We start from the raw sequence: 24337 nt of genomic DNA on the forward strand, positions 1-24337 counted from the left end.
ATCTACACTAGGAATGAAAAAATCAAAGGTTGTTGGAATCGTTTGTATGTAGGTTGGATCTGCTTTAGGTTGCGCTAGTTAGGGCTGAGTTCTTTAGAAAAAAGTCTCTCACAGATCCAAGGGTTTTGGAGAACAGAAGAGGACGTCTATAAGGAGGAAAAGTACAGGATTGGTGTCCTAGTCAAGGACAGTATTTGTAATATCCAAAAGAGGAGTTTTTAGAGGGTTGTAGTGGCTTGCTTTACGCCCTAAGTAAATTCACTTGAGAAGTAATTTGAGGACTATTAGAACGGAAATAGAAGGGTTGCTTAGGAAAAGGAGGAGGTCAATGAAGCAATATGATTAGCCCAAGTTTGTTGTTAAAGAAGGATTATTGACAGTGATTGGTGGAAGCCCTCCATGCCATAACTTTGTCTCATTGAAGCAACACAAGTATGAAACAAAAGAAGTCCCTAACAGTTGTGTTCTTGAAGGACTAAGGATAAGCTAGTGTGCAAGAATTCTGAAAGGAGATGAGGTGCAGTAGTGGGCAGTCGAGAGTTGTTCAAAAACTGAATCGTGAACAACTCAACATAAGATCCTACATCTTGGTTGTTGATGCACTAATGTTCAGCTCGAGAGCAGATTGGAGCTGTGTTAAGTCACCTAAAGCAGAAGTATCATTGATAGAGATACATTGGTGTTGTTGCAGATCGGGAGCCAACGGACCAAGAAGATATGTTCGAGATACGACCAGTGCTGTTGTGAAGTGCACAAGATCAACTACTAAGTCAACGCATCTTGTTAGGCGTAGATTGGTGGTCAAAGTTGTTGAGACCAAACCCTAGTTTGTATTACTTGTATCAGTGATTGTATGAGGGCCATGATCCCTAGTACAAAGTTGTGTGTGTGATGTGGACCAAATTAGCATCTAAATTTAAACATACCATTTTATGTATATGTAAAACCATTATTTTAGTGGTACTACTCGAGAACCATGCTAGAAGGATAAAACATCAAACTATCAAATAATAATAACAATATTTTGTTGGAAAACAGCATGACTCACCCATCCTTTGCGTTGCATCTAAATTTCCTAGGCTATCTTCTCCATTCGACCCTCCCAAACACTACAATTCTAGTCACTCGCTGCACAAAGTAATATTATATATGAGATCACGAATAAACCATGGAGCTTAAAGGATAAATATACAAAGCGATGAATTAGCCATACACATACCTACCCTCCAGACACATACCTACCCTCCCTTGCTAATATTATAACATCAACAATCATGAAAATAATCCAATGCCACATTTCCATTGATTTCATATCAAAGTTCTAGGAAATATATTGAATCTCACACTGATGAACAAGATCGTACTACCTAGAAACCATGACAAAATGATAAATCATTGTGCACCTAACAAATATTTCAGCGTATTAAAGGACTAGTATTGTGCAGGAGAAAAGTATGCTTCACCCATCCTCTGTGCCATGTTTGTAGAATGTCTAGTGCATCTTCACCAATTGACCTTTGTAAACCATATGATTGTAGTTGTTCACTACATAAAAAAGATCAATATAGTAGACTATCAGAGCATAATCAAACAAATGGCGCCACAAATTATTGAAAGATACTTTTAATTGAAGTGCATTCCATGTAGATATGTTGAATCACCTTCATTTATGAACAACAAAACTCAATTTTCTCTTAATTGAAGGGCATTGCATTTAGATATCTTGACTCACCTTCATTTATGAAGAATAACCTCAATTTTCTCTCTCTGCTTCATTCATTTCCACACCCAAAAATCGAAACCAAGACAAAACTACAAGAAACATTAAAGAAACAAAAAAAACAAAACAAAGCAAGAGTACAACACACCCAACAAAGGAAACCAAGACTAAAATTCAAAAAACAAGAAAAAAATTCAAAACAAAGGAAAAGGAGTACAACACAGCATGGCCATGCTCAAACTCAACAAAACAAAACATACAGACAAGAACAAAGAAAAAATTCCAAACATCCCCTCCACGCATCATCTCGCCTGCAATGTGTTGTCCTTCGCTGAAAGGGAAAAAAATGGGTTGAATAAGGTTAAAAAGTACACACAATTAGTAATGTTAAACATATTTCTAAACCAATAGTTATTCATAATAGGAAACATACCTCCCCTGGAGTTTGTTTTATAACGATGGACACTCTCTTCTATTCCACTTGCTCGTGCTCATTAAAACTAACCATCTACAAAAGATACACAATAAGCTATTAGAATCGTTATATAAGTTAAACTAAAGAGTATGCAATAATTAATCATAATAAGAAACACGAATTTCTTTGATATTTTTATATAGAAGGGGAGAGTCCATTTTGTATTTCACGTATTCATGCTCATTAGAACATGCCATCTGTAATAGATACACAATACAATATTAGATTTCTAATCAAAATCAAACTAGAGAGTTTGAAGGCATGAACATCAACAAAAACAAATCCTGTAGACAACAACAAACAAAAAATTGCAAACTTCCCCTTTGCACATTATCTCTATTGTAGTGTCCTCTCCGCCGCTGAAAGGGAAAAAAGTGGTGTGAATAAGGTTAAAATAAAGACACAAATAGTAATGGCAAGCATAATTCAAAACAAATAATTTTTCATAATTGCAAACATACCTCATCTAGAGTTTGTTATATAAGTATAGACATTCCATGTTGAATTCCACTTACTCATGCTCACCAAAACAAGCCATCTACAACAGATACATAGAAAGACATTAGACTCATTATACAAGTTAAACTGGAGAGTGTAATGCAACAATCAATCATAATGTGAAACAGACCTGGCTTTGAGCTTTTTTATATAAAGGGGGATAATCCATTTTGTATTTTACGTATTTCTACTCACTGGAATCAAGCATCTGTAGTAGATAGAAATAAAATATTAGAATTCTGGTAGAAAATAAAATAGAGAGTTGAAGGCATGAACTTGTGAACCAACTTAATTCCAGTCCATTTATATTTCATGCTATATCTCAAAGTATATAAAAAAATTTTAAACTAGACGTAATTCTATTAGGAACAATGCAATCAATGTTATCAAAAGATAAATAATCATATTTGTGAGAGGGATACAATCAAATTTAACCATATTGAACATGTTGAGATTGGTAACTTAGGAGGTACTCCAAATCCTAGCCTACAGGGTTGTCGAGGAATTGGCACCACTAAGTCACTTGAGAGCTAAAAACCCAAGTGTGTCGGCTTTGCACCCAAGCTTGCAGGTTTCAAACCGTGTATGCATTTAGACACTTGGCACTTGATTGTAGGGCACAACCGTGTCGCCTTTGCACCCAAGCTTGCAGGTTTGAAACCATGTATGCATTTGGACACTTGGCACTTCATTGTAGGGCACCCTTAAAGGAACATGGGGATGCTTGTAGCACAAGAGAGGCCTTATGCATTGAGTGAAAATAATTTTTATTTGATTATGTGAGTGAGCTTGTCTTAAGTTTCAAGTCGGGCTTGAATTGAGCAGACAATTTGAGAAGGTTAAACGTCACCCTAAGGAACGATATAAATAGGAGTGTGGAGGACCCTCATTCCTCACCCAATCAAGACACTTGTTCCTCATGTGAATACTGAAATAGGAGGACGAGTCCGCAACCAAGAAGGAGAAAGGATCAAGTCTGGTTAGGGTTGGTTTTGAGACTGTTTTGGGTTGTGGTTATGCAGGTAATGACAACAAGTAAAAGGGGACAAGGCAAAGACTTTTGAGGACGAAATCTGAGAATGAAAACAGAAGCAAACGCTCTTTGACACACCGAGATTTTTGAAGTATTGCAAGTGGACGAAATTATGACTATTCAAGGGTCAAGTAGCCTACTTGGCAGCCAAAGCTAGGCAGCATTCATCTACACTAGGAGCGAAAAAATCAAAGGTTGTTGGAGTCGTTTGTATGTAGGTTGGATCTGCTTTAGGTTGCGCTAGTTAGGGTTGAGTTCTTCAGAAAAAAGACTCGCACAGATCCAAGGGTTTTGGAGAACAGAAGAGGACGTCTACAAGGAGGAAAAGTACAAGATTGGTGTCCTAGTAAAGGACAGTATTTGTAGTATCCAAAAGAACAGTTTTTAGAGTGTTGTAGTGGCTTGCTTCAAGCCCTAAGTATATTCACTTGAGAAGTAATTTGAGGACTGTTAGAACGGAAATAGAAGGGATGCCATAAATTTATCTCATTGAAGCAACACAAGTAGGAAACAAAAGAAGTCCCTAACAGTTGTGTGCTTGAAGGACTAAGGAGAAGCTAGTGTGAAAAAATTCCGAAAGGAGATGAGGAGCAGTAGTCGACAGTCTAGAGTTGTTCACAAACTGAGTGGTGAACAACTCAACATAAGATCCTATGTCTTGGTTTTTGATGCACTAATGATCAGCTGGAGGGCAGATTGGAGCTGTGTTCAATCACCTAAAGCAGAAGTATCATTGATAGAGGTAGATTGGTGTTGTTGCAGATCGGGAGCAAACGGACCGAGAAGATATGTTCGTGATACGACCAGTGGAGTTGTGAAGTGCACTAGATCAGCTAGTAAGTCAGCACATCTTGTTAGGGGTAGATTGGTGGTCAAAGTTGTTGAGACCAAACCCTAGTTTGTATTACTTGTATCAGTGATTGTATGAGGGCCATGATCCCAAGTACAACGTTGTGTGTGTGAAGTGGACCAAGTTAGCATCTAAATTTAAACATACCATTTTATGTATATGTAAAACCATTATTTAAGTGGTACTACTCAAGAAACATGCTAGAAGGATAAAACATCAAACTATCAAATAATAATAACAATATTTTGTTGGAAAACAGCATGACTCACCCATCCTCTTTGTTGCATCTACATTTCCGAGGCTATCTTCTCCACTCGATCCTCCCAAACACTACAATTTTAGTCACTCGCTGCACAAAGTAATATTATATATGAGATCACGAATAAACCATGGAGTTTAAAGGATAAATATACAAAGCGATGAATTAACCATAAACATACCTACCCTGCATACACATACCTACCCTACCTCGCTAATATTATAACATCAACAATCATGAAAAATAATCCAATGTGACATTTCCATTTCTTTCATATCAAAGTTCGAGAAAATATATTAAATCTCACATTGATGAACAAGATCATACTACCTAGAAACCATGACAAAATGATAAATCATTGTGCACCTAACAAATATTTCAGGGTATTAAACGACTAGTATTGTGCAGGAGAAAAGTATGCTTCACCCATCCTCTGTGCCATGTTTGTAGAATGTCTAGTGCATCTTCACCACTTGACCTTTGTAAACCATATGATTGTAGTTGTTCACTACAAAAAAAAGATCAATATAGTTGACTATCAGAGCATAATCAAACAAATGGCGCCACAAATTATTGAAAGATACTTTTAATTGAAGTGCATTGCATGTAGATATGTTGAATCACCTTCATTTATGAACAATAAACTCAATTTTCTCATAATTGAAGTGCATTGCATGTAGATATCTTGACTCACCTTCATTTATGAAGAATAACCTCCATTTTCTCTCTCTGCTTCATTCATTTCCGCACCCAAAATATGAAACCAAGAGTAGAACAAAACAAAACAAAGCAAGAGGACAACAAACCCAACAAAAAAAAAAACCAAGTCTAAAATTCAAAAAACAAGAAAAAAATTCAAAAAAGGAGTAGGAGTACAACACAACATGGCCATGCTCAAACTCAACAAAACAAAACATACAGACAAGAACAAAGAAAAAATTGCAAACATCCCCTTCGCGCATCATCTCCCCTGCAATGTGTTGTCCTCCGTCAAAAGGGAAAAAAATGGGTTGAATCAGGTTAAAATATACAGACAATTAGTAATGTTAAACATATTTCTAAACCAATAGTTATTCATAATAGGAAATAGACCTCCCCTGGAGTTTGTTTTATAACGATGAACACTCTCTTCTATTCCACTTGCTCATGCTCATTGACACCAACCATCTGCAAAAGATACACAATAAGCTATTAGACGTTATATAAGTTAAACTAAAGAGTATGCAATAATTAATCATAACAAGAAACACGACTTTCTTTGATATTGTTATATAAAAGGGGAGAGTCCATTTTGTATTTCACGTATTCATGCTCATTAGAACATGCCATCTGTAATAGATACACAATAAATTATTAGATTTCTAATAAAAATCAAACTAGAGAGTTTGAAGGCATGAACATCAACAAAAACAAATCATGTAGACAACAACAAACAAAATATTGCAAACCTCCCGTTTGCACATTATCTCTATTGTAGTGTCCTCTCCACCGCTGAAAGGGAAAAAAGTGGTGTGAATAAGGTTAAAATAAAGACACAAATAGTAATGGCAAGCATAATTCAAAACAAACAAAAAAAATTCATAATTGCAAACATACCTCATCTAGAGTTTGCTATATAAGTATAGACATTCCATGTTGTATTCCACTTACTTATGCTCACCAGAACAAGCCATCTACAACAGATACATAATAAGATATTGGACTCATTATACAAGTTAAACTGGAGAGTGTAATGCAATAATCAATCATAATGTGAAACAGACCTTGCTTTGAGCTTTTTTATATAAAGGGCGATAATCCATTTTGTATTTTACGTATTTCTGCTCACTAGACAAGCATCTGCAGTAGATAGAAATAAAATATTAGAATTCTGGTAGAAAATAAAATAGAGAGTTGAAGGCATGAACTTGTGAAACAACTTAATTCCAGTCCATTTATATTTCATGCTATATCTCCAAGTATATAATTTTTTTTAAACTAGACGTAATTCTATTATGAATAATTCAATCAATGTTATCAAAAGATAAATAATCATATTTGTTAGAGGGATCCAATCAAATTTAACCGTATAGAACATGTTGAGATTGGTAACTTGAGAGGTACTCCAAATCCTCGCCTACAGGATTGTGGAGGAATTGACACCCCTAAGTCACTCTAGGGCTAAGAACCCAAGCGTGTCGGCTTTGAACCCAAGCTTGCAGGTTTGAAACAATGTATGCATTTAGACACTTAGCACTTGATTGTAGGGCACAAGCGTGTCGCCTTTGTACCCAAGCTTGCAGTTTTGAAACCATTTATGCATTTGGACACTTGGCACTTGATTGTAGGGCACCCTTAAAGGAACAAGGGGATGCTTGTAGCAAAAGAGAGGCCTTCTGCATTGAGTGAAAATAATTTTTATTTGATTATGTGGATGAACTTGTCTTAAGTTTCAGTCGGGCTTGAATTGAGCAGACAATTTGAGAAGGTTAAACGTCACCCTAAGGAATGATATAAATGGGAGTGTGGAGGACCCTCATTCCTCACCCAATCAAGACACTTATTCCTCATGTGAATACTGAAATAGGAGGACGAGTCTGCAACCAAGAAGGAGAAAGGATCAAGTCTGGTTAGGGTTGGTTATGAGACTGTTTTGGGTTGTGGTTATGCAGATAATGACAACAAGTAAAAGGAGACACTGTTAAACTCACATGGAAAACATAGAATATAGGAAAGATAAATCATTGAGTACAATTTTTATTAACAATAGATGTACATTTATAGTACAATAGGTGACTCTTGGGATTCAGATCCCAAGGTCTCTTGGACTGCTTTGTCCATTCAACTTCCACGCTAACCCTTTAGGATTAGGTGTCCAACATTCCCCCCCTTAATCCGAAGGGTTATGTATGAGTCCAAGAAAAGAGCTGTAATACAAAATGTGCAAAGAATGCATGGCAGCACTAGGCTGAATGTGCTCTATGAAATGTTGGTATAAAAGGGCGGTGGTTTAAGGATGACCACCAACACTGGAACGCTTAGTGCAGTTCCCGGAACTCTTCCAAAACTGGCAAGAAACTGAAGTTTTCTGCTAGAGGAAGTGATCCTATTGTTTTAAAGAGGGAAACCTTCAACCATAAAAGGGAGGTCTCACCCCGCATAAAAGGTAAAACTTCAACCTGAAAAGGGAAGTCTCAACCTGTGATGGTTTAAGGATGACCAACAACTCTGGAATGCTTAATGCAATTCCTGAACTCTTCCAAAACTGGCAAGAAGCTGGAGTCTTCTGCTAGAGGAAGTGTTCTCAATCTGTGTTCACGGGCATCTTTGTCTCTGGCTGCAACTCTGAAACTGGTGTGGCAGGTTGTGGCTCAGGCTCGCTTGATGTGGCTTTGAAGCTTGTAGATGACCATCATTTTCCCCCCTGTCAGGTACAAGGTGAGAAGATGGGGAAAACTCAACTGCAAGACTGTTCAATACTCTGGAACAAGTTCTGACATGTGTTTGGAATATCTTCTTGGCTGTTGATGCCCATTGCCAAGAAGCGATCCATCCTAGATGAATCTTTGTTCTTGCAGAATGTTTGTTTCTGAAGCATCTGTGTGAAGAATGGCTGGTTTTATGACAGTGCTTACATGGATGAAGATCAAAACAGTGATCTTTCAAATGCCCAACTCGGTCACAGTGTTGGCATTTTACAATCTGTTGTTGTTGTTGCTGCGGTGGAAGAGGAGTAGAATCTGGAACAGCTGAAACTGAACTGTCATAAGGAGCAGGTGAACTGTCATAAATGAATCCAGCACTCTGAAACTGAATGGGCTTGGCATAGTCTGGAATATGAAAGGACAAGTCCTTGTCATATCCAAGACCAGTTCTGTGCTTGTTGTGGACAAGCTGTTCCCAAGGTCTGATGATGGGCTTGGGAAGTGCAGACTGAACCTCTGCATCTGCATGTAACTTTGCTGCTTTATCTGAATGAACTGTAACATTATTAACATGTTGTTGATAGGTGGTTGTCTCAATGTTCTGAACAGAAACAGGTTCATAATGGTGTAGCTCTTCTTGTTGTAGCTGTGATTCAAGCTGCAAAAAGTCGATTTTTTCTTGTGCATCATGCAGGCAGGTCTGAATGTCACAAAGAGTGTCTTTGCTAACATTTACCTTCCCACCAATAGTGGAGTGTATTAGTGTATTCAGTAACTCTAATACATCATGAAATCTAGCCATTGTCTCAACAAGGAAATGAACACTCAGCAAGTCTAGACAAACCCCAGCTATTGAAGATTTCAAAAAATTAAGAATATCAGTTTGAAAAAGGCACTCAACTAATTCCAGCTAAGAATTTAGCCAATTACTAACAGATTTGTGTCCAGCAAGAATGAGAGGCTCAAAGTCCTTCTTTTATAGTATCAGCAGCAAGCTTTTGGAGCAAGAAATATGTGTATATCAGAGACCCCGACTTCAGCAAATAACCCAGATTTAAGAGGCAGCTCGAATAGGCATTTCATAGGGTAGTTTGACCTCTACTAATCAGCAACAATCCTTCACTAACTTGTTATCAGCATGCACAGAGAATATTAAGGAGAATAGAGGAAGCTGGTGTGTTTTTTATTTTTTATTTTTTATGGCACTGTCCAGCAATACTCAGAAAATAAGCTTCACGATAGCTGTAATACCCAACTTAAAGCCCAACTGGAAGAAATCAAATTCCCTTCTTCGTATGCCTTCTAGAAGATTACCAGACGCCAAAAAAACTTTAATTGGTTTCTCTCTGTGATCGCTTCGTCTTCCAAAGACTAAAGCTTGAAATCAAACACTGAAGAATAAAGTGGTCTTCCAGCAATCCAAAATGGGTATCCTCGGGTTGGAAAGACTTTATGGACCATAAGAAATTGAAGGTCGGTGATCTGCTTCTCTTTAAGAGATTGCGCTCATCGAATATACTCACTGAATATCATGGCCAATCAGTGCAGCTTCAAGGTGAAAACAGCATCATCCTCCAAAAGCAAATCCTCAATGAGCCTCTTATTCTCGAGCTGCTCACCTTTGAAAACTAATTGTTGTTAGTCCAATGCCAAACCGGAGTCTCTTGCATGAATCCTTTGCTTCAAATCTTGTACATTCCGGTTTTTCTGAACTCTGCTGTAACAGCCGTGGAAGTCTGTTTTGTAGCCGCTGATAGTGATAATGATAGACTGCCAGATTCAACAAAAAGACTACAATGCAGTCGTATTCAGGAGAACGCACTCATAACACCACCCCAGCACCCCCGACTGACTGATGTTATAGAAAGTACTCTTGAAAATGTGATAGATTATCAAGATGCAAGACCCGTTTATCTTGTGGAACCACTTACGGCTTCTGTCAATTGTGTATTGTCGCCAACTTTTTATGATTTATTAAGTATTGAGAGGAGATTCCAACCAGTACAAGTGCCAGAGCCAACTGTTGATGAAACGATACAGATACTGAGAGGTTTACGTGAGCGATATGAGATTCATCACAAGCTTCGTTATACTGATGAGTCTTTGGTGGCTACTGCAAAGTTGTCGTATCAATATATCAGTGATCGTTTCCTTCCTGACAAAGCAATTGATCTTGATTAATGAGGCTGGTTCTCGAGTGAGATTGAGGCATGCACAGCTTCCTGAGGAGGCCAGAGAGCTTGAAAAAGAACTTAGACAAATAACAAAAGAAAAGAATGAAGTTGTTCGAAGCCAGGACTTTGAAAAGGCTGGAGAGCTACGTGACCGGAAGATGCAGAAACTCAAGAATGCGCAGATGTTAAACACACATTCAGCATCTCGGCTTCTCGCCAGTCCTTTCAACGAACTCTCCTCGCCATCTTCAACACCTCAGCAACCTCCTCGAAGATGCAAATAGATAACAATCAAAATATCTATCAAAATTCTTGCAATTAAAGGTAAGCTCTATTGCTCAGATGAAGCACTTGCCAGGAGCCAGCAAGCCGATCCAATAAACCTTTCTGTAATGGCTGAAAGAACAACTCAAACTGCACCCACATCACATGATCCTTTGTCCATGTTACCGCCATCAGCATTCATGCGTCCTACGGCGCAGTTCCAACACTCATCTCCTACGTTCACATCCATAAATCGGGTGGACTCCTTCAGCTTTCCGCGAGTTCGAACTTCTCAAGCGTCTTGCACCTTCCGCTATTTGTCTTGTATGCAGAAACGTCGCATGATATACACCGCAGATCTTGCAACAGAGCGTCAAATTCACGATAATTCCAATGTGAAAGAGTACGCCTTATGCGTGCAGATTCCAGACTTCCAGCTACCTACGCAATGACGCCGAGTCGTAGGTGGATAAATGGGGTGTACAGGACCGTCAATATTTTGTCCAGATGAAGCTCAGGCTAGTCACTGTGTTGTGCAGGCGAGATTCGAACCCGGACGGATGTCATTACTTCAATGAATTTGAAATGGTGATAATAGCAAGCCAAAGGCCGTTGACTCTGAGATCACTCGCATTAATTGAAACGAATCCCCCGGATTAATTGGTGTATGATATGTTTTGTCGGTAGAATTGGGACACCTCTAGACGCCATCACCGATGTTTGCACCGAGAACAAATGTCTTTTGAGATGGTAACAGTGTGCCCTACAAGACCCAAGCTCGAAGCCCGCGGCCGTGAGAGTTGGCAATGCCACGAAAAAGGAAAAGGTTCACGCAAGGCAGTCTTCGGCTGGAAGAAAATGTTAATGAAGTTGTTGAAGTCGATGAAGCCGTTACAACCCCAAATTCGCTGTGCATATGTCCGTTTCAGGAGAGAAAAATGCGCGGAAAAGTCTGAGAGCAGATGCGTTTCTCAGAAATTATAATGAGACAATGGCAGTCTAGCAGACCTGAGACAGGCGTTAGGGCAGAGAGCGCAACGAATTCAGGTCAGAGCGGCAGCGAATTAAATGCAGGTGGAGCAGCGTTACCGTTTCAGCTCTGACATCATTTGGTATGCAGCTTCAGAAGAGCAGGGCGCAGGTACAGCGCAGGGATGGCAGAATTAATGGAGCGTTACAGAAGACTAGGCCAGCTCTAGTCAGCACTATTCAAGGCAACTCAGACCTCAGGGAAAACAGGCCACTCATCATGGCTCTGATACCATGTTAAACTCACATGGAAAACATAGAATATAGGAAAGATAAATCATTGAGTACAATTTTTATTAACAATAGATGTACATTTATAGTACAATAGGTGACTCTTGGGATTCAGATCCCAAGGTCTCTTGGACTGCTTTGTCCATTCAACTTCCACGCTAACCCTTTAGGATTAGGTGTCCAACAGACACGGTAGAGACTTTTGAGGACGAAATCTGAGAACGAAAACAGAAGCAAATGCTCTCTGACACACCGAGATTTTTTAAGTATTGCAAGTGGACAAAATTATGACTATTCGAGGGTCGAGTAGCCTACTTAGCAGGCAAAGCTAGGCAGCATTCATCTACACTCGGAGTGAAAAAATCAAAGGTTGTTGGAATCGTTTGTATGTAGGTTGGATCTGCTTTAGGTTGCACTAGTTAGGGTTGAGTTCTTCAGAAAAAAGTCTCGCACAGATCCAAGGGTTTTGGAGAACAGAAGAGGACATCTACAAGGAGGAAAAGTACAGGATTGGTGTCCTAGTAAAGGACAGTATTTGTAGCATCCAAAAGAACAGTTTTTAGAGGGTTGTAGTGGCTTGCTTCACGCCCTAAGTAAATTAAATTGAGAAGTAATTTGAGGATTGTTAGAACGGAAATAGAAGGGTTGCTCAGGAAAAGGAGGAGGTTAGTGGAGCAAATTGACTAGCCCAAGTTTGTTGTTAAAGAAGGATTATTGACAGTGATTGGTGGAAGCCCTCCATGCCATAACTTTGTCTCATTGAAACAACACAAGTAGGCAACAAAAGAAGTCCCTAACAGTTGTGTTCTTGAAGGACTAAGGAGAAGCTAGTGTGCAAGAATTCTGAAAGGAGATGAGGAGCAGTAGTGGGCAGTCTAGAGTTGTTCAAAAACTGAGTGGTGAACAACTCAACAGAAGATCCTATGTCTCGGTTGTTGATGCACTAATGTTCAGCTAGAGGGCAGATTGGAGCTGTGTTCAGTCACCTAAAGCAGAAGTATCATAGATAGAGGTAGATTGGTGTTGTTGCAGATCGGGAGCCAACGAACCAAGAAGATATGTTCGGAATACGACCAGTGGAGTTGTGAAGTGCACAAGATCAACTAGTAAGTCAGCGCATCTTGTTAGGGCTATATTGGTGGTCAAAGTTGTTGAGACCAAACCCTAGTTTGTATTACTTGTATCAGTGATTGTATGAGGGCCATGATCCCTAGTACAAAGTTGTGTGTGTGATGTGGACCAAATTAGCATCTAAATTTAAACATACCATTTTATGTATATGTAAAACCATTATTTAAGTGCTACTACTCGAGAACCATGCTAGAAGGATAAAACGTCAAACTATCAAATAATAATAACAATATTTTGTTGGAAAACAGCATGACTCACCCATCCTTTGCGTTGCATCTAAATTTCCTAAGCTATCTTCTCCACTCGACCCTCCCAAACACTACAATTCTAGTCACTCGCTGCACAAAGTAATATTATATATGAGATCACGAATAAACCATGGAGCTTAAAGGATAAATATACAAAGCGATGAATTAGCCATACACATACCTACCCTCCATACACATACCTACCCTCCCTTGCTAATATTATAACATCAACAATCATGAAAAATAATCCAATGCCACATTTCCATTGCTTTCATATCAAAGTTCTAGGAAATATATTGAATCTCACACTGATGAACAAGATCATACTACCTAGAAACCATGACAAAATGATAAATCATTGTGCACCTAACAAATATTTCAGGGTATTAAACGACTAGTATTGTGCAGGAGAAAAGTATGCTTCACCCATCCTCTGTGCCATGTTTGTAGAATGTCTAGTGCATCTTCACCAATTGACCTTTGTAAACCATATGATTGTAGTTGTTCACTACATAAAAAAGATCAATATAGTAGACTATCAGAGCATAATCAAACAAATGGCGCCACAAATTATTGAAAGATACTTTTAATTGAAGTGCATTCCATGTAGATATGTTGAATCACCTTCATTTATGAACAACAAAACTCAATTTTCTCTTAATTGAAGGGCATTGCATGTAGATATCTTGACTCACCTTCATTTATGAAGAATAACCTCAATTTTCTCTCTCTGCTTCATTCATTTCCACACCCAAAAATCGAAACCAAGACAAAACTACAAGAAACATTAAAGAAACAAAAAAAACAAAACAAAACAAGAGTACAACACACCCAACAAAGGAAACCAAGACTAAAATTCAAAAAACAAGAAAAAAATTCAAAACAAAGGAAAAGGAGTACAACACAGCATGGCCATGCTCAAACTCAACAAAACAAAACATACAGACAAGAACAAAGAAAAAATTCCAAACATCCCCTCCGCGCATCATCTCGCCTGCAATGTGTTGTCCTTCGCTGAAAGGGAAAAAAATGGGTTGAATAAGGTTAAAAAGTACACACAATTAGTAATGTTAAACATATTTCTAAACCAATAGTTATTCATAATAGGAAACATACCTCCCCTGGAGTTTGTTTTATAACGATGGACACTCTCTTCTATTCCACTTGCTCGTGCTCATTAAAACCAACCATCTACAAAAGATACACAATAAGCTATTAGAATCGTTATATAAGTTAAACTAAAGAGTATGCAATAATTAATCATAACAAGAAACACGACTTTCTTTGATATTTTTATATAGAAGGGGAGAGTCCATTTTGTATTTCACGTATTCATGCTCATTAGAACATGCCATCTGCAATAGATACACAATACAATATTAGATTTCTAATCAAAATCAAACTAGAGAGTTTGAAGGCATGAACATCAACAAAAACAAATCATGTAGACAACAACAAACAAAATATTGCAAACCTCCCCTTTGCACATTATCTCTATTGTAGTGTCCTCTCCACCGTTGAAAGGGAAAAAAGTGGTGTGAATAAGGTTAAAATAAAGACACAAATAGTAATGGCAAGCATAATTCAAAACAAACAAACAAAAATTCATAATTGCAAACATACCTCATCTAGAGTTTGCTATATAAGTATCGACATTCCATGTTGTATTCCACTTACTTATGCTCACCAGAACAAGCCATCTACAACAGATACATAATAAGATATTAGACTCATTATACAAGTTAAACTGGAGAGTGTAATGCAATAATCAATCATAATGTGAAACAGACCTTGCTTTGAGCTTTTTTATATAAAGGGTGATAATCCATTTGGTATTTTACGTATTTCTGCTCACTAGAATCAAGCATCTGCAGTAGATAGAAATAAAATATTAGAATTCTAGTAGAAAATAAAATAGAGAGTTGAAGGCATGAACTTGTGAAACAACTTAATTCCAGTCCATTTATATTTCATGCTATATCTCCAAGTATATAATTTTTTTTAAACTAGACGTAATTCTATTATGAATAATGCAATCAACATTATCAAAAGATAAATAATCATATTTGTGAGAGGGATCCAATCAAATTTAAACGTATAGAACATGTTGAGATTGGTAACTTGGGAGGTACTCCAAATCCTCGCCTACAGGATTGTGGAGGAATTGACACTCCTAAGTCACTCTAGGGCTAAGAACCCAAGCATGTCAGCTTTGAACCCAAGCTTGCAGGTTTGAAACAATGTATGCATTTAGACACTTAGCACTTGATTGTAAGGCACAAGCGTGTCGCCTTTGTACCCAAGCTTGCAGGTTTGAAACCATTTATGCATTTGGACACTTGGCACTTGATTGTAGGGCACCCTTAAAGGAACAAGGGGATGCTTGTAGCAAAAGAGAGGCCTTCTGCATTGAGTGAAAATAATTTTTATTCGATTATGTGGATGAACTTGTCTTAAGTTTCAAGTCGGGCTTGAATTGAGCAGACAATTTGAGAAGGTTAAACGTCACCCTAAGGAATGATATAAATGGGAGTGTGGAGGACCCTCATTCCTCACCCAATCAAGACACTTATTCCTCATGTGAATACTGAAATAGGAGGACGAGTCTGCAACCAAGAAGGAAAAAGGATCAAGTCTGGTTAGGGTTGGTTATGAGACTGTTTTGGGTTGTGGTTATGCAGATAATGACAACAAGTAAAAGGAGACACGGTAGAGACTTTTGAGGACGAAATCTGAGAACGAAAACAGAAGCAAACGCTCTCTGACACACCAAGATTTTTTAAGTATTGCAAGTGGACAAAATTATGACTATTCGAGGGTCGAGTAGCCTACTTAGCAGGCAAAGCTAGGCAGCATTCATCTACACTAGGAGTGAAAAAATCAAAGGTTGTTGGAATCGTTTGTATGTAGGTTGGATCTGCTTTAGGTTGCACTAGTTAGGGTTGAGTTCTTCAGAAAAAAGTCTCGCACAGATCCAAGGGTTTTGGAGAACAGAAGAGGACATCTACAAGGAGGAAAAGTACAGGATTGGTGTCCTAGTAAAGGACAGTGTTTGTAGCATCCAAAAGAACAGTTTTTAGAGGGTTGTAGTGGCTTGCTTCACGCCCTAAGTAAATTAAATTGAGAAGTAATTTGAGGATTGTTAGAACGGAAATAGAAGGGTTGCTCAGGAAAAGGGGGAGGTTAGTGGAGCAAATTGACTAGCCTAAGTTTGTTGTTAAAGAAGGATTATTGACAGTGATTGGTGGAAGCCCTCCATGCCATAACTTTGTCTCATTGAAACAACACAAGTAGGCAACAAAAGAAGTCCCTAACAGTTGTGTTCTTGAAGGACTAAGGAGAAGCTAGTGTGCAAGAATTCTGAAAGGAGATGAGGAGCAGTAGTGGGCAGTCTAGAGTTGTTCACAAACTGAGTGGTGAACAACTCAACAGAAGATCCTATGTCTCGGTTGTTGATGCACTAATGTTCAGCTGGAGGGCATATTGGAGCTGTGTTCAGTCACCTAAAGCAGAAGTATCATAGATAGAGGTAGATTGGTGTTGTTGCAGATCGGGAGCCAACGAACCAAGAAGATATGTTCGGAATACGACCAGTGGAGTTGTGAAGTGCACAAGATCAACTAGTAAGTCAGCGCATCTTGTTAGGGCTATATTGGTGGTCAAAGTTGTTGAGACCAAACCCTAGTTTGTATTACTTGTATCAGTGATTGTATGAGGGCCATGATCCCTAGTACAAAGTTGTGTGTGTGATGTGGACCAAATTAGCATCTAAATTTAAACATACCATTTTATGTATATGTAAAACCATTATTTAAGTGCTACTACTCGAGAACCATGCTAGAAGGATAAAACGTCAAACTATCAAATAATAATAACAATATTTTGTTGGAAAACAGCATGACTCACCCATCCTTTGCGTTGCATCTAAATTTCCTAAGCTATCTTCTCCACTCGACCCTCCCAAACACTACAATTCTAGTCACTCGCTGCACAAAGTAATATTATATATGAGATCACGAATAAACCATGGAGCTTAAAGGATAAATATACAAAGCGATGAATTAGCCATACACATACCTACCCTCCCTTGCTAATATTATAACATCAACAATCATGAAAAATAATCCAATGCCACATTTCCATTGCTTTCATATCAAAGTTCTAGGAAATATATTGAATCTCACACTGATGAACAAGATCATACTACCAAGAAACCATGACAAAATGATAAATCATTGTGCACCTAACAAATATTTCAGGGTATTAAAGGACTAGTATTGTGCAGGAGAAAAGTATGCTTCACCCATCCTCTGTGCCATGTTTGTAGAATGTCTAGTGCATCTTCACCAATTGACCTTTGTAAACCATATGATTGTAGTTGTTCACTACATAAAAAAGATCAATATAGTAGACTATCAGAGCATAATCAAACAAATGGCACCACAAATTATTGAAAGATACTTTTAATTGAAGTGCATTCCATGTAGATATGTTGAATCACCTTCATTTATGAACAACAAAACTCAATTTTCTCTTAATTGAAGGGCATTGCATGTAGATATCTTGACTCACCTTCATTTATGAAGAATAACCTCAATTTTCTCTCTCTACTTCATTCATTTCCACACCCAAAAATCGAAACCAAGACAAAACTACAAGAAACATTAAAGAAACAAAAAAAACAAAACAAAGCAAGAGTACAACACACCCAACAAAGGAAACCAAGACTAAAATTCAAAAAACAAGAAAAAAATTCAAAACAAAGGAAAAGGAGTACAACACAGCATGGCCATGCTCAAACTCAACAAAACAAAACATACAGACAAGAACAAAGAAAAAATTCCAAACATCCCCTCCGCGCATCATCTCACCTGCAATGTGTTGTCCTTCGCTGAAAGGGAAAAAAATGGGTTGAATAAGGTTAAAAAGTAAACACAATTAGTAATGTTAAACATATTTCTAAACCAATAGTTATTCATAATAGGAAACATACCTCCCCTGGAGTTTGTTTTATAACGATGGACACTCTCTTCTATTCCACTTGCTCGTGCTCATTAAAACCAACCATTTACAAAAGATACACAATAAGCTATTAGAATCGTTATATAAGTTAAACTAAAGAGTATGCAATAATTAATCATAATAAGAAACACGACTTTCTTTGATATTTTTATATAGAAGGGGAGAGTCCATTTTGTATTTCACGTATTCATGCTCATTAGAACATGCCATCTGCAATAGATACACAATACAATATTAGATTTCTAATCAAAATCAAACTAGAGAGTTTGAAGGCATGAACATCAACAAAAACAAATCCTGTAGACAACAACAAACAAAATATTGCAAACCTCCCCTTTGCACATTATCTCTATTGTAGTGTCCTCTCCACCGCTGAAAGGGAAAAAAGTGGTGTGAATAAGGTTAAAATAAAGACACAAATAGTAATGGCAAGCATAATTCAAAACAAACAAAAAAAATTCATAATTGCAAACATACCTCATCTAGAGTTTGCTATATAAGTATGGACATTCCATGTTGTATTCCACTTACTTATGCTCACCAGAACAAGCCATCTACAACAGATACATAATAAGATATTAGACTCATTATACAAGTTAAACTGGAGAGTGTAATGCAATAATCAATCATAATGTGAAACAGACCTTGCTTTGAGCTTTTTTATATAAAGGGCGATAATCCATTTTGTATTTTACGTATTTCTGCTCACTAGACAAGCATCTGCAGTAGATAGAAATAAAATATTAGAATTCTGGTAGAAAATAAAATAGAGAGTTGAAGGCATGAACTTGCGAAACAACTTAATTCCAGTGCATTTATATTTCATGCTATATGTCCAAGTATATAATTTTTTTTAAACTAGACGTAATTCTATTATGAATAATGCAATCAACGTTATCAAAAGAAAAATAATCATATTTGTGAGAGGGATCCAATCAAATTTAAACGTATAGAACATGTTGAGATTGGTAACTTGGGAGGTACTCCAAATCCTCGCCTACAGGATTGTGGAGGAATTGACACCCCTAAGTCACTCTAGGGCTAAGAACCCAAGCGTGTCGGCTTTGAATCCAAGCTTGCAGGTTTGAAACAATGTATGCATTTAGACACTTAGCACTTGATTGTAGGGCACAAGCGTGTCACCTTTGTACCCAAGCTTGCAGGTTTGAAACCATTTATGCATTTGGACACTTGGCACTTGATTGTAGGGCACCCTTAAAGGAACAAGGGGATGCTTGTAGCAAAAGAGAGGCCTTCTGCATTGAGTGAAAATAATTTTTATTCGATTATGTGGATGAACTTGTCTTAAGTTTCAAGTCGGGCTTGAATTGAGCAGACAATTTGAGAAGGTTAAACGTCACCCTAAGGAATGATATAAATGGGAGTGTGGAGGACCCTCATTCCTCACCCAATCAAGACACTTATTCATCATGTGAATACTGAAATAGGAGGACGAGTCTGCAACCAAGAAGGAGAAAGGATCAAGTCTGGTTAGGGTTGGTTATGAGACTGTTTTGGGTTGTGGTTATGCAGATAATGACAACAAGTAAAAGGAGACACGGTAGAGACATTTGAGGATGAAATCTGAGAACGAAAACAGAAGCAAACGCTCTCTGACACACCGATATTTTTGAAGTATTGCAAGTGGACAAAATTATGACTATTCGAGGGTCGAGTAGCCTACTTAGCAGGCAAAGCTAGGCAGCATTCATCTACACTAGGAGTGAAAAAATCAAAGGTTGTTGGAATCGTTTGTATGTAGGTTGGATCTGCTTTAGGTTGCACTAGTTAGGTTTGAGTTCTTCAGAAAAAAGTCTCGCACAGATCCAAGGGTTTTGGAGAACAGAAGAGGACATCTACGAGGAGGAAAAGTACAGAATTGGTGTCCTAGTAAAGGACAGTAATTGTAGCATCCAAAAGAACAGTTTTTAGAGGGTTGTAGTGGCTTGCTTCACGCCCTAAGTAAATTAAATTGAGAAGTAATTTGAGGACTGTTAGAACGGAAATAGAAGGGTTGCTCAGGAAAAGGAGGAGGTTAGTGGAGCAATTTGACTAGCCCAAGTTTGTTGTTAAAGAAGGATTATTGACAGTGATTGGTGGAAGCCCTCCATGCCATAACTTTGTCTCATTGAAACAACACAAGTAGGGAACAAAAGAAGTCCCTAACAATTGTGTTCTTGAAGGACTAAGGAGAAGCTAGTGTGCAAGAATTCTGAAAGGAAATGAGGAGCAGTAGTGGGCAGTCTAGAGTTGTTCACAAACTGAGTGGTGAACAACTCAACACAAGATCCTATGTCTTGGTTGTTGATGCACTAATATTCAGCTGGTGGGCAGATTGGAGCTGTGTTCAGTCACGTAAAGCAGAAGTATCATTGATAGAGGTAGATTGGTGTTGTTGCAAATCGGGAGCCAACGGACCGGGAAGATATGTTTGGGATACGACCAGTGGAGTTGTAAAGTGCACAAGATCAACTACTAAGTCAGCGCATCTTGTTAGGGGTAGATTGGTGGTCAAAGTTGTTGAGACCAAACCCTAGTTTCCCTAGTTTGTATTACTTGTATCAGTGATTGTATGAGGGCCATGATCCCTAGTACAAAGTTGTGTGTGTGATGTGGACCAAATTAGCATCTAAATTTAAACATACCATTTTATGTATATGTAAAACCATTATTTAAGTGCTACTACTCGAGAACCATGCTAGAAGGATAAAACGTCAAACTATCAAATAATAATAACAATATCTTGTTGGAAAACAGCATGACTCACCCATCATTTGCGTTGCATCTAAATTTCCTAATCTATCTTCTCCACTCGACCCTCCCAAACACTACAATTCTAGTCACTCGCTGCACAAAGTAATATTATATATGAGATCACGAATAAACCATGGAGCTTAAAGGATAAATATACAAAGCGATGAATTAGCCATACACATACCTACCCTCCATACACATACCTACCCTCCCTTGCTAATATTATAACATCAACAATCATGAAAAATAATCCAATGCCACATTTCCATTGCTTTCATATCAAAGTTCTAGGAAATATATTGAATCTCACACTGATGAACAAGATCATACTACCTAGAAACCATGACAAAATGATAAATCATTGTGCACCTAACAAATATTTCAGGGTATTAAAGGACTAGTATTGTGCAGGAGAAAAGTATGCTTCACCCATCCTCTGTGCCATGTTTGTAGAATGTCTAGTGCATCTTCACCAATTGACCTTTGTAAACCATATGATTGTAGTTGTTCACTACATAAAAAAGATCAATATAGTAGACTATCAGAGCATAATCAAACAAATGGCGCCACAAATTATTGAAATATACTTTTAATTGAAGTGCATTCCATGTAGATATGTTGAATCACCTTCATTTATGAACAACAAAACTCAATTTTCTCTTAATTGAAGGGCATTGCATGTAGATATCTTGATTCACCTTCATTTATGAAGAATAACCTCAATTTTCTCTCTCTACTTCATTCATTTCCACACCCAAAAATCGAAACCAAGACAAAACTACAAGAAACATTAAAGAAACAAAAAAAAAAAACAAAGCAAGAGTACAACACACCCAACAAAGGAAACCAAGACTAAAATTCAAAAAACAAGAAAAAAATTCAAGACAAAGTAAAAGGAGTACAACACAGCATGGCCATGCTCAAACTCAACAAAACAAAACATACAGACAAGAACAAAGAAAAAATTCCAAACATCCCCTCCGCGCATCATCTCGCCTGCAATGTGTTGTCCTTCGCTGAAAGGGAAAAAAATGGGTTGAATAAGGTTAAAAAGTACACACAATTAGTAATGTTAAACATATTTCTAAACCAATAGTTATTCATAATAGGAAACATACCTCCCCTGGAGTTTGTTTTATAATGATGGACACTCTCTTCTATTCCACTTGCTCATGCTCATTAAAACCAACCATCTACAAAAGATACACAATAAGCTATTAGAATCGTTATATAAGTTAAACTAAAGAGTATGCAATAATTAATCATAAGAAGAAACACGACTTTCTTTGATATTTTTATATAGAAGGGGAGAGTCCATTTTGTATTTCACGTATTCATGCTCATTAGAACATGCCATCTGCAATAGATACACAATACAATATTAGATTTCTAATCAAAATCAAACTAGAGAGTTTGAAGGCATGAACATCAACAAAAACAAATCCTGTAGACAACAACAAACAAAATATTGCAAACCTCCCCTTTGCACATTATCTCTATTGTAGTGTCCTCTCCACCGCTGAAAGGGAAAAAAGTGGTGTGAATAAGGTTAAAATAAAGACACAAATAGTAATGGCAAGCATAATTCAAAACAAACAAACAAAAATTCATGATTGCAAACATACCTCATCTAGAGTTTGCTGTATAAGTATAGACATTCCATGTTGTATTCCACTTACTTATGCTCACCAAAACAAGCCATCTACAACAGATACATAATAAGATATTAGACTCATTATACAAGTTAAACTGGAGAGTGTAATGCAATAATCAATCATAATGTGAAACAGACCTTGCTTTGAGCTTTTTTATATAAAGGGCGATAATCCATTTTGTATTTTACGTATTTCTGCTCACTAGAATCAAGCATCTGCAGTAGATAGAAATAAAATATTAGAATTCTGGTAGAAAATAAAATAGAGAGTTGAAGGCATGAACTTGTGAAACAACTTAATTCCAGTCCATTTATATTTCATGCTATATCTCCAAGTATATAATTTTTTTTAAACTAGACGTAATTCGATTATGAATAATGCAATCAACGTTATCAAAAGATAAATAATCATATTTGTGAGAGGGATCCAATCAAATTTAAACGTATAGAACATGTTGAGATTGGTAACTTGGGAGGTACTCCAAATCCTCGCCTACAGGATTGTGGAGGAATTGACACCCCTAAGTCACTCTAGGGCTAAGAACCCAAGCGTGTCGGCTTTGAACCCAAGCTTGCAGGTTTGAAACAATGTATGCATTTAGACACTTAGCACTTGATTGTAGGGCACAAGCGTGTCGCCTTTGTACCCAAGCTTGCAGGTTTGAAACCATTTATGCAGTTGGACACTTGGCACTTGATTGTAGGGTACCCTTAAAGGAACAAGGGGATGCTTGTAGCAAAAGAGAGGCCTTCTGCATTGAGTGAAAATAATTTTTATTCGATTATGTGGATGAACTTGTCTTAAGTTTCAAGTCGGGCTTGAATTGAGTAGACAATTTGAGAAGGTTAAACGTCACCCTAAGGAATGATATAAATGGGAGTGTGGAGGAACCTTATTCCTCACCCAATCAAGACACTTATTCCTCATGTGAATACTGAAATAGGAGGACGAGTCTGCAACCAAGAAGGAGAAAGGATCAAGTCTGGTTAGGGTTGGTTATGAGACTGTTTTGGGTTGTGGTTATGCAGATAATGACAACAAGTAAAAGGAGACACGGTAGAGACTTTTGAGGACGAAATCTGAGAACGAAAACAGAAGCAAACGCTCTCTGACACACCGAGATTTTTGAAGTATTGCAAGTGGACAAAATTATGACTATTCGAGGGTCGAGTAGCCTACTTAGCAGGCAAAGCTAGGCAGCATTCATCTACACTAGGAATGAAAAAATCAAAGGTTGTTGGAATCGTTTGTATGTAGGTTGGATCTGCTTTAGGTTGCACTAGTTAAGGTTGAGTTCTTCAGAAAAAAGTCTCGCACAGATCCAAGGGTTTTGGAGAACAGAAGAGGACATCTACAAAGAGGAAAAGTACAGGATTGGTGTCCTAGTAAAGGACAGTATTTGTAGCATCCAAAAGAACAGTTTTAGAGGGTTGTAGTGGCTTGCTTCACACCCTAAGTAAATTAAGTTGAGAAGTAATTTGAGGACTGTTAGAACGGAAATAGAAGGGTTGCTCAGGAAAAGGAGGAGGTTAGTGGAGCAATTTGACTAGCCCAAGTTTGTTGTTAAAGAAGGATTATTGACAGTGATTG

General features: G+C 37.7%; 1 long non-coding RNA gene across 1 annotated transcript; it reads right to left on the reverse strand.

The window, feature by feature from the left end:
• Window positions 1-1412: 1412 nt before the first annotated feature.
• Window positions 1413-22603, reverse strand: LOC149254030 (uncharacterized). The gene is made up of 27 exons (XR_016266249.1): window positions 22211-22603; window positions 21720-22108; window positions 21522-21603; window positions 21106-21185; window positions 18983-19058; window positions 18816-18892; window positions 18668-18710; window positions 18310-18548; window positions 17889-18207; window positions 17620-17701; window positions 17223-17302; window positions 15107-15184; window positions 14433-15016; window positions 14012-14330; window positions 13743-13824; window positions 13327-13406; window positions 6599-6674; window positions 6432-6508; window positions 6284-6326; window positions 5530-6164; window positions 5262-5343; window positions 4846-4925; window positions 2824-2901; window positions 2657-2733; window positions 2154-2554; window positions 1733-2051; window positions 1413-1545 (listed from the first exon to the last, which is right to left on the reverse strand). It is a non-coding gene; the product is annotated as an uncharacterized LOC149254030 (long non-coding RNA).
• Between the last annotated feature and the right edge of the window lie 1734 nt (window positions 22604-24337).

This window comes from Pinus tabuliformis, chromosome 7, assembly GCF_031772625.1.
Source record: "Pinus tabuliformis cultivar Carrire ecotype Pingquan chromosome 7, CPIR1, whole genome shotgun sequence".
Taxonomy (NCBI): domain Eukaryota; kingdom Viridiplantae; phylum Streptophyta; class Pinopsida; order Pinales; family Pinaceae; genus Pinus; species Pinus tabuliformis.